Here is a 9,888-nt window from a genome sequence, read left to right on the forward strand (position 1 = left end):
AGTTTTGGTACCAGATCTCTTACGGTTCTAGGTTTGGGTTCACTAGGCTTTGTGCTTTAGATGTTTGGGATTTTTGCATGCTTTGACTGATTATGTGAGTTAGTCAATTGTGTGTTGCATGGAGTCCTAGAACATCCTCTTCGAGCTTACTGTGTGATTCCACGATGAGTTTATGTTTTGTGTTCTATATAATTGTTTGCTTAGTCTTCTGTTCATGGTAGTGCTGATGGCTAGAGATGATGCTGTTGCTGGTCGTAGACGCGGTCGTGGTCGGGGTAGGGGCAGAGGCCCGGCAGTTAGTGATACTGTGGACCAGAGTGTGACAGCTGAGGGTGTTGGCGAGTCGCAGAGTGTCCAGGAGAATTCTATGAGTGTGGCCGGATGGGGCGGTGTTGGTGTTCGAAAGGCCGGTGATGCTAGGGTCCCGGGAGTGGGATTTCCAGCAGTTGGAGTCTCTAGGAGTTGATTTTGTGGCTTTTCTAGCACAGGTGTTGGACCGGTTGCCAGCAGTGGTACCGGCTTAGGCTCAGGTAGTGCCACCAGTGGTGGCGGAGGAGCGGCAACCAGTGGCTGCGGATGTGGGAGCACATGGTCGTTATTTGTCTATGCTGATGTAGATGTGTGGCATTGAGACTGCACGGTTTTCGGGTGGTACAGATCCTACTGCTGCAGATGCGTGGAGGACGAGTGTGGAACGTAACTTCCAGACTCTGAGATTTCCTGAGGAGTTTTGGGTGGACATAGGGGTCCACAATTTGATTGGTGATGCTCAGGTGTGGTGGAGATCAGTGGCTGCTAGGAGAGTGCAGAGGGAGATGACTTGGACTGACTTCGTGGAGGAGTTAGACTCGTTGGAGATGTAGTTCCTACAGCTATCTCAGGGAACACAGTAAGTGCGGGAGCTGGACTTGGAGTTCAGTCGACTTCTATCTTATGGGGGTCGGGCTATGAAGTCTGAGGAGGCCCAGATCAGGAGGTTTATGAGGGCTCTTCGTGATGACTTCAGGGTCCATTGTAGAGGACAGAGTTATGCTACGCGTGCAGAGCTGGTTGAGACTGCAGCAGAGATTGAGGAGGATATCCGGGCACAGACGGTGACGGTTAATCCAGCAGTGCAGCCTAAGAAGGCTCATCATCAGAGAGGTTCTAGCAACAGCGACAAGCTGTCCCCAGAAGAGTTCCCCGACGGCAGCAGTACGTGTATGCTATCATTGCAGGGAGCCTGGGCACATCAAGCCCAAGTGTCCTAAGTTGCAGCAGATGGCAGTGGCAGTGGTGCAGCATATGGTGCAGCCTGGAGTGCAGCAGGTAGCACGGATTGAGCAGACGCCACAGGTGTACACGACGATCGAGACTGGTGGAACCAGTGCCAGGGCGATCATAAGTATAATTTCTGTTACTTAAACTTTGTGAATTTCAGTAGGTTCAAATTTTATGTTTTCCTATGATAAAGGGTTAGGTTATCAACACATGAGGTTTGTGTAGGGACCTTGTTGGTGGGCGGGTTTAAGTCCCATGTTATGTTTGATTCTAGAGCTTCTCGTAGCTTCACTACTCCGGAGTTTGCAGAGAGTGCAGATATCAGAGGAGATCCCAGATAGTGTACTGGAGTTGTCAGAGTTGCGGTAGGCAAGTTTCTGAGGGTTATTGGACGAGCTAGGGGAGTTGATATTCAAATCGTAGGAGAGATGTGGTCAGCGGATTTGCTTATTAGTCCAGTGGAATTGTATGATGTTATTCTCGGGATGGATTGGTTGCATCGGCATATGGTACATTTGGATTGCCATCGGGGTAGAGTGGAGTTTGAGCGTCCAGGTGGGAAGTTGGTTGTTCAGGGTATTAGACCAACTTCGGGGAGTCTCATGATCTCGGCCATGCAGGCTGGGAATATGATTGAGAAGGACCGTGAGGCTTATTTGGTTACCATATCAATGCTGGAGTCAGTCTGGCAGTCTACAGTTAGCGGTATTCAGGTTGTTGAGGAATTTAAAGATGTGTTTCAGTCATTGCAAGGATTACCACCATCTCGGTATGATCCTTTCACGACTGAACTGGAACCGGGGACGACGCCGTTATCCAAGGCTCCTTATAGGATGGCTCCAACAGAGATAGCAGAGCTGAAGAAGCAACTAGTGGATTTGTTGAGCAAGGGATTCATCCGTCCTAGTGTTTCACCATGGGGAGCGTAGGTGTTATTTGTTATGAAGAAGGATGGGAGTTTTCGTTTGTGTATTGATTACCGGGGTTTGAACCGGGTAACTGTGAAGAAAAAATACCCTCTTCCCAGGATCGATGAGTTGTTGGATCAGTTGAGATGTGCTACTTGGTTCTCCAAGATATATCTGGCGTCGGGTTATCATCATATACGATATATGAGGCAGATGTGAGGAAGAATGCATTCAGGACGTGGTATGGGCATTATAAGTTCGTGGTGATGTCTTTTGGGTTGACTAACACGCCAGCAGCGTTTATGAGATTGATGAACAGCGTGTTTCAGGAGTTTCTGGACGTGTCTGTCATCATTTTCATCGACGATATCCAGTTATTTTCCAAGAGTCCTGGGGAGCATGCACTGTATTTGAGAGCAGTTCTGAAGAAGCTGCGGGAGCAGAAGTTGTTTGCTAAGTTGAGTAAGTGCAGTTTTTGGCAGCGTGAGATGGGTTTTCTAGGTCATATTGTTTTTGCAGAGGGGGTTTCTGTAGATCCAGAGAAGATTCAGGCTATCAGGGATTGACCTAGACTGCATAATACCGTAGAGATCAGGAGTTTCCTTGGTTTGGCAGGTTACTACAGGAGATTTGTGCAGGGTTTTGCGAGCAAGGCATGTCCTATGACTAAGTTGACAAGGAAGGATGTTCCTTTTGTTTGGTCACAGGAGTGTGGGGAGGGCTTTGCAAGCCTGAAGGAGATGCTGACTACTACGCCAATGTTGGCTTTTCCTGAGCAGGGAGAACCCTATGTGGATTATACAGATGCATCCAGAGTTGGTTTGTGGTGTGTGTTGTTGCAGCATGGGAAGGTGATTGCCTACGCTTCGCGGCAGTTTCGGAAGCATGAGGACAACTGTCCTACTCATGATTTGGAGATGGCTGCTGTAGTTTTTGCCCTGAAGATTTGGAGATCTTTCTTTATGGTGCAAAGGTGCAGGTGTTCACAGATCATAAGAGCCTGAAGTATATATTCACTCAGCCTGAGCTGAATTTGAGACAGAGGCGGTGGATGGAACTTGTGGCAGACTATGATTTGGAGATAGCCTATCACCCTGGTAAGGCTGACTTGGTTGCAGATGCTCTGAGTCGGAAGAGGGTAGCTTCGGCTCAGGAGCAGGAGATGGAGTCTCTGGTAGAAGAGATCAGTGCTTTGAGGTTGTGTGTTGTTTCTCAGGAGCTGTTGGGTTTGGAGGCGGTTGATAGAGCAGATCTTCTAAGCAGGGTGCGGTTGGCTCAGGAGAATGATTTGGGGCTGGTGAATGCCTCTAAGGATGTGGATTTGTGTCCGCTAATGGTATTATTTTGGTTCATGAGCGAATTTGTGTCCCCAAGGATGACGATTTGAGGCAGGAGATCTTGAAGGAGGCTCATGCGAGCATGTTTTCTATTCATCCAGGAGTGACTAAGATGTACCATGTTCTCAAGAGGTACTATCACTGGGTCGGGATGAAGAAGGATGTAGCTAGTTGGGTTGCGAGGTGTGATGTATGTCAGCTTGTGAAGACTGAGCATCAGGTTCTAGGCGGGTTACTGAAGAATCTACCCATTCCAGAGTGGAAGTGGGATATAATCACGATGGATTTTGTGGTAGGATTGCCAGTGTCTCGGACCTTTGACGGGTCATTGTGGACCGGTTGACTAAGTAAGCACATTTTTTGGCCATTAGACTGATAGAGCAGCGGTCTTAGCTAACAAGTATGTGAAGGAGATAGTCAGATTGCATGGGGTGCCAGCGAGTATTGTGTCTGATAGGGATTCTAAGTTCACTTTGGTGTTCTGGAAGGCATTTCAGGCAGAGATGGACACTAAGGTGCATATGAGTATAACTTATCATCCCCAGTCATATGGACAGTCAGAGAGGACGATCCAGATGATGGAGAATTTGCTGAGCATGTGTGTTTTGGATTGGGGTGGCCATCGGGCAGATCACTTGAACCTTGTAGAGTTTCCTTACAACAACAATTATCAAGCGAGTATTAAGATGACTCCTTATGAGGCTTTGTATGGGAGGCCATGTCGTACACTGTTATGCTGGACACAGGTGGGGGAGAGGAGCATGTTTGGGGTGGATTTTGTTCAGGAGACCTCGGAGAAGATTTGGGTTCTCAAGCTGAACCTGAAGGAAGTTCATGATCGACAGAGGAGTTATGCTGATAAGAGGAGGAGAGATCTTGAGTTTCATGTAGGAGACAGAGTGTACCTCAAGATGATCATGTTGCAGGGTCCGAACAGGTCATTGACAGAAACTAAGTTAAGTCTGAGGTATATGGGTCCGTTCAAAGTGATAGAGCGGGTGGGACCGGTAGCATATAGGCTGGAATTGTCTGAGGTTATGCGTGCGTTCCACAACGTTTTCCATGTGTCTATGTTGCAGAAGTGTCTCCGCGAGGATGATCGGTTGTTGGCTAAGATTCCTGAAGATCTTCAGCATAAAATGACTTTGGAGGCGAGACCAGTGAGGGTTCTCGGGAGGAGGATTAAGGAACTTCAGAAGAAGAAGATTCCTTTGATGAGAGTCCTTTGGGACTGTGATGGTGTTGAGGAGCAGACTTAAGAACCAGAGGCGAGGATGAAGGCAAGGTTTAAGAAGTGGTATGAGAAGCAAGCCGCGACTTGAGCTTGTCTAGCCTGGTCCCATATGTAGTATGTGGGTGGAGCGGGAATGGAGTATTCCAGCACATCTCTCTTGTTTACTTGGTCGCTTAGGGGTGGTTGGTTGTGCGACTAAGTACAAGATGAGGTGGTGTTCGGGGTAAGAAATTTCCGTGAGGCGGTATTTTGAGGAAAAGTTTCTTGAAAATAGAAGTTTCTAAAAGTGGAAAGTTTCCAAAAGTGGAAAGTTCTAAAAATGGAAAGTTTTATGTGAGTTAGAATTTGTCCATTTTAGTAGTTGTGAGCCTTGGAGGGGCTTGTGTGGCATTCGTGGTGGACTTTTGAGTCATTGTGCCCATGTGTGGCGGTCTTTTGAGACATTGTGTGGTCTTTGTGGCAGGCTGTTTAGCCAATTGTGTGGCCTTTATGGCGGGCTGTTTAGTCAATGTGCCTGTTTAGGCGGTCCTTCGGGAAGTGTGGTCTTCGTGATGGTCCTTTGGGACGTGTGGCCTTTTGAGGCAATCCTTCGGGATGAGTGGTCTTCGTGACGGTCCTTCGGGACAAGTAGTCTTTGTGACGGTCCTGTTGAGGACATTTTTTTGGCTTTGGTGGCGGTCCTATTTAGGACATTTTTTTGGCCTTGTTGGCGGTCATGTTTAGTACATTTGTTTGGCCTTGGTGGCGGTCCTGTTTAGGACATTTGTTTGGCCTTCGGGGTGGCCCTTATGGCATGTATATGATCCTTGTGCAGTCATGAGGTATTCCAGTGAGGGGATATGTGGTTGGTAGGACATTATGTTGTCTTACGAGAGCCACGAGAAGGAAACCTGGTTAGGGATAGGACTCAGACGTGTTCAGAATTGTTTGCTCGCGACTCTTGGGGGATTTTAGATCTCCTAGTACTGCCATATTCTGAGACTTTGTGGCTTGGGATTATGGTGGTATATTGACTTCGGATGACGATCCGAGGGCGCGCTGTAGGGTGGAAACCAGAGAGACAAATATTTCACTTTCTTATATATTATGGCATGCGGCTTAGGGCGATGAGGAGCCAACATTATGGCATGCAGGCTTAGGCCTGATGAGGAGCCAATAAAAACTCAAGGTTAAGACCTATGAGTCAAGGAAAGTCCAAAATTCGAGAGAAAATAATGCATGGAACGTGAGTCTATCGCCTACACAGGTGACCTTTTGTAGATCGGTCAGAGGAGTGCGGGCCGTGGAGATGGTTGCACGAGAGTTATTGGCTGATGGTTGTTCAAGATTTGAGGACGAATCTATGTTGGTGGTGGAGAATCATAACATCCGCGAAACGGAATCCCGGTTTGGAATGTACATCAGTCGATGCTGGTGATGCATTGTTCGATGCAAGGCCTCTTTTGTGCGGTTCAACTTAAGTAAAATGTTACGTTTTGGGTTTGGGAAAACCCTTAAGTCGAGTTTTTGTCTTCATTTGACGAGATTGGCCGTTTTTAACAGAAAAGAAAAGAGAGAAAAAGTTTTTGAGTGCTCTTGAGGATTTTGGGAGATTTGAGGCTGTTCCTGTAGAGATCTGTAGCTGAGATCGTTGTAGGAGCTTCCTAGGAGCGTTGTTTTGCTTGTTTAAGGGCCAGAATCTTCTTGGCAAAGGTGAGTGCATGACCATGGCTTATCTAAGCTTGAGATTTCTCTGGTTTGCTTGTCTATGTGTTGTTTAGTTTGTTAGAACGTTGTTTAAGGCTTTGTGAAGCTTTCTTGTGGCTTGGGATCGAGTTTGATGATTGTAGGAACGGAGATCCGGCGAGAAGCTTCGGAGAAAACGTAGCTCGGCACGTGTGTGGGTCGATGCAATGCGAGGACGGCGCGTTTTGACTTAGGAGCGTCGGTCGATGCCATTTGGAGGCGTCGGTCGATGCAATTAGGGATTTTATGCAATGTCGAGCATGTGTCGGTCGATGTAGGTTAGTCTTGCATCGGTCGATGAAAGCTTGTGTCGGTCTATTCAACCCCTGTTGGTGTCGGTTGATGCATGGTTGGTGTCGGTCGATGCTGTTCCTGGTTTCTTTGTTGATTGTTGTTTGATGGATAGTTTATCTCAATTGCTTGTGTGTATAGTCCTGTAGATGGGAGGATTTCCTCACTGAACTCATGCATCTCAATTTGTGTTTGTGGTGCAGGTAAAGGCGAAGTGTGATCGTGGAATCAAGGCAATGAAGAAGAGGATGTTGTAGAGACTCAATTGGTTGTTATTTGGCATTGCTAGGTTGCTAGAGTTGGGTCATTAGAACATTGCTAGGTTGCTGGTTCTATATTTCCTGATGATTGGTTATTGGATATTTGCTATACTTTGATATTTGTTATTTATTATTGGATATTTATTGGTTTAATATTATTTTTTCTGTTATCCGCTGTTATGTGATTGTGGTTAGGTGGCTAGTGGGTATGGGACCAACAGTTGTATAGTGTTTATTAATATTATTATTATTATTATTTATTATTTATGAAAAAAACGGATCGGTCATTTCACTTGTCCATGCATGTTGCAATAACTCTACCTTTGTCAGATTTTCCTATTTTGTATTTAAAAAGCCTTTTCATGGCATATACACACAATGCTTGTCGTAGTGCTGCCTTGCTTTCAAATAGACCAATATAAATATTCAATAAAATTAACACACAAATACAATTTTTAAGATTTTAATTTTTTTTGTTATAAAAATATTATCCGCGATGAACAGCAGGTTAAAATCTAGTTTAGTTGGTAAAAAAAGAAATTAATCAAAACTATTTTCTCATCTTTCTTCTATGTGCTTCTGCAAAATAAGTGGAACCAGGTTATAATTTGTACTTTATTTTGCTTAAGACTTGGGAGAGATTACTAATAAAACCTTGCAGTACCTTCAAATTAGCAGCTGCAAGTAGAAGACTGAACATGTTCATGATTATCTCTAAAGGATATGAGCTAAATTGACAGAGACTGATATTTAAGATACTTTCAAATTCTTTTGAAACAACTCTACTTTGTATTAAACTGAACAATCGAAAGGATTGTTATTCACATGTCACACATATATATCTTTCTACATTCTACGATCAAAAAAGATGGATCTCGTGGTTAATATTCTCACATATACGATCTTTATAAAACCAATTTAAAAACTCATTCCATTCATAGCCTAAATATTTGAGAATATATGGGAATTAGTCTATGATGGCATTGACTATATATTTTGTATATAAAGTATTAGTTTTAGTATATTCTAAATAAGAGATTTCTAATATGGTGGGATTGAAAGTAAATCTTGTTTAAACATACAATCATTTTGAAAAAGTTCATAGATTTTACATAGTTTTGGTCTCTTTTTGGTCTCGTTTTTGCCTTTGGAGATGTACAGGTCCATTAATCATTAAGAGAAAAAGTATGTAGATTTTTTAAAAAGGGATTCTTACATTTTTTTTGAAACGACCGACCTTTTTTTTTTAATAAATAATAAATAATATATATATAAATAAACTACAACTAGTGGTCCCATACCCACTAGCCACCTAACCACATTCACAATCAACAGCGGAATAAAAAAACCAATATCCAATAATAATCCAATAACATAGCATAAACAGTATCCAAATACCAAACAACAAGAAACATGAAACCAGCAACCTAGCAATGTTTCTAATAACTAAACACTAGCAACCTAATAATGCCAGACAACATCCAATCAAGTCCCTAGAACATCCTCCTCTTCATTGCCTTGATTCCACGATCATACTTTGCCTTTACCTGCACCACAAACACAAATTGAGATGCATGAGTATTAGATAAACACTCAGTGAGGCAATCCTCCCATCTACTAGGCTATACACACAAGCAATAAGATCTCTACATGCCACAATCAACAATCAATAAAACAAACCAGGCAATATACAAAGCATGCAACATCCGACGTAGCTGAAAGAAGGGTGTCGACCGAATGGTGTCGATCGACACTGACAATCTGGTGTCGAACGACACCCTGCCCGACACTCCCGAAAACCCTAGTTTGTGTTCACCGACACCTCCACATGGCATCGTCCTCGCATTGGTGTCGACCGACACCCTAACTGGTGTCGACTGACACCGATGCCGAGCAGCGATTTCCTTCAATCAAAAACACCGAATCTCGCCTCCAATCTTCTCCAATCCGCTCCATGCATTCCCTGAAGCCAAACCCAGCCAAAGCAGCGACGAAATACCATAGAGAACTCAAAGAAACAACCACATAAGCACCAAATCACATAAAATCTAGAGATCTTAGCTTAGATAAGCCATGGTCATGCACTCACCTCTTTGCAGGAAGATTCAGACCAATAGCAACGAATCCAAGCCTCCTAGCAAGCTTCTAACTCTTTCCTAGCTCCAAATTTCTCAAGAACAGCAAGGAATCTCTCAATCTCTTCCCAAAACCTGAAGAACACTTTTTCTCTCTTTCTTTCCTCAAAAACGGCCAAAAGGGAAGAGAAATGTCGAGTTCCCCTTTTAAAACCCGATTTTAGGGTTCCCTAAACCAACCACGCAAACCGTACGATTAAAATCGAACCGACCGAACCGGCCACAACTAGTGTCGATCGACACCTCCTGTGGTGTCGATCGACACCCTCACCAAAATACCAAGAAAATGGTTTGCGGGTGTTACAATTCTCCCCTACCAAACTAGATTCGTCCTTGAATCTCGAACAACCATCAGCTAAGGACTCCCGTGCAACCGTCTCCACGGTCCGCACTCGTCCGACCGATCTACAGAAGGTCACCTCTAGGCGATAGACTCACGCTCCAGGCATCATTTGCTCTCGACTTTTGGACTTTCCTTTACTCATAGGCCTGGACCTTGAGTTCTTATTAGCTCATCATCAGACCTAAGTCTGCATGCCAAATGTTGGCTCCTCATCGGGCCTAAACCCGCATGCCATAATATATAAGGAAAAATCCAAACTCGTCTCTCGGGTCATCACCCTACAGCGCGCCTCCAGACCGTCGTCCGAAGTCGATATACCAACCATACTCCCAAGCCACAAAGTCTCTTAATATGGCAGTACTAGGAGAACGTAAGTCCTCCAAGAGCCGCGAGCA

Source organism: Camelina sativa, chromosome 17, assembly GCF_000633955.1.
Source record: "Camelina sativa cultivar DH55 chromosome 17, Cs, whole genome shotgun sequence".
Classification (NCBI taxonomy): Eukaryota; Viridiplantae; Streptophyta; class Magnoliopsida; order Brassicales; family Brassicaceae; genus Camelina; species Camelina sativa.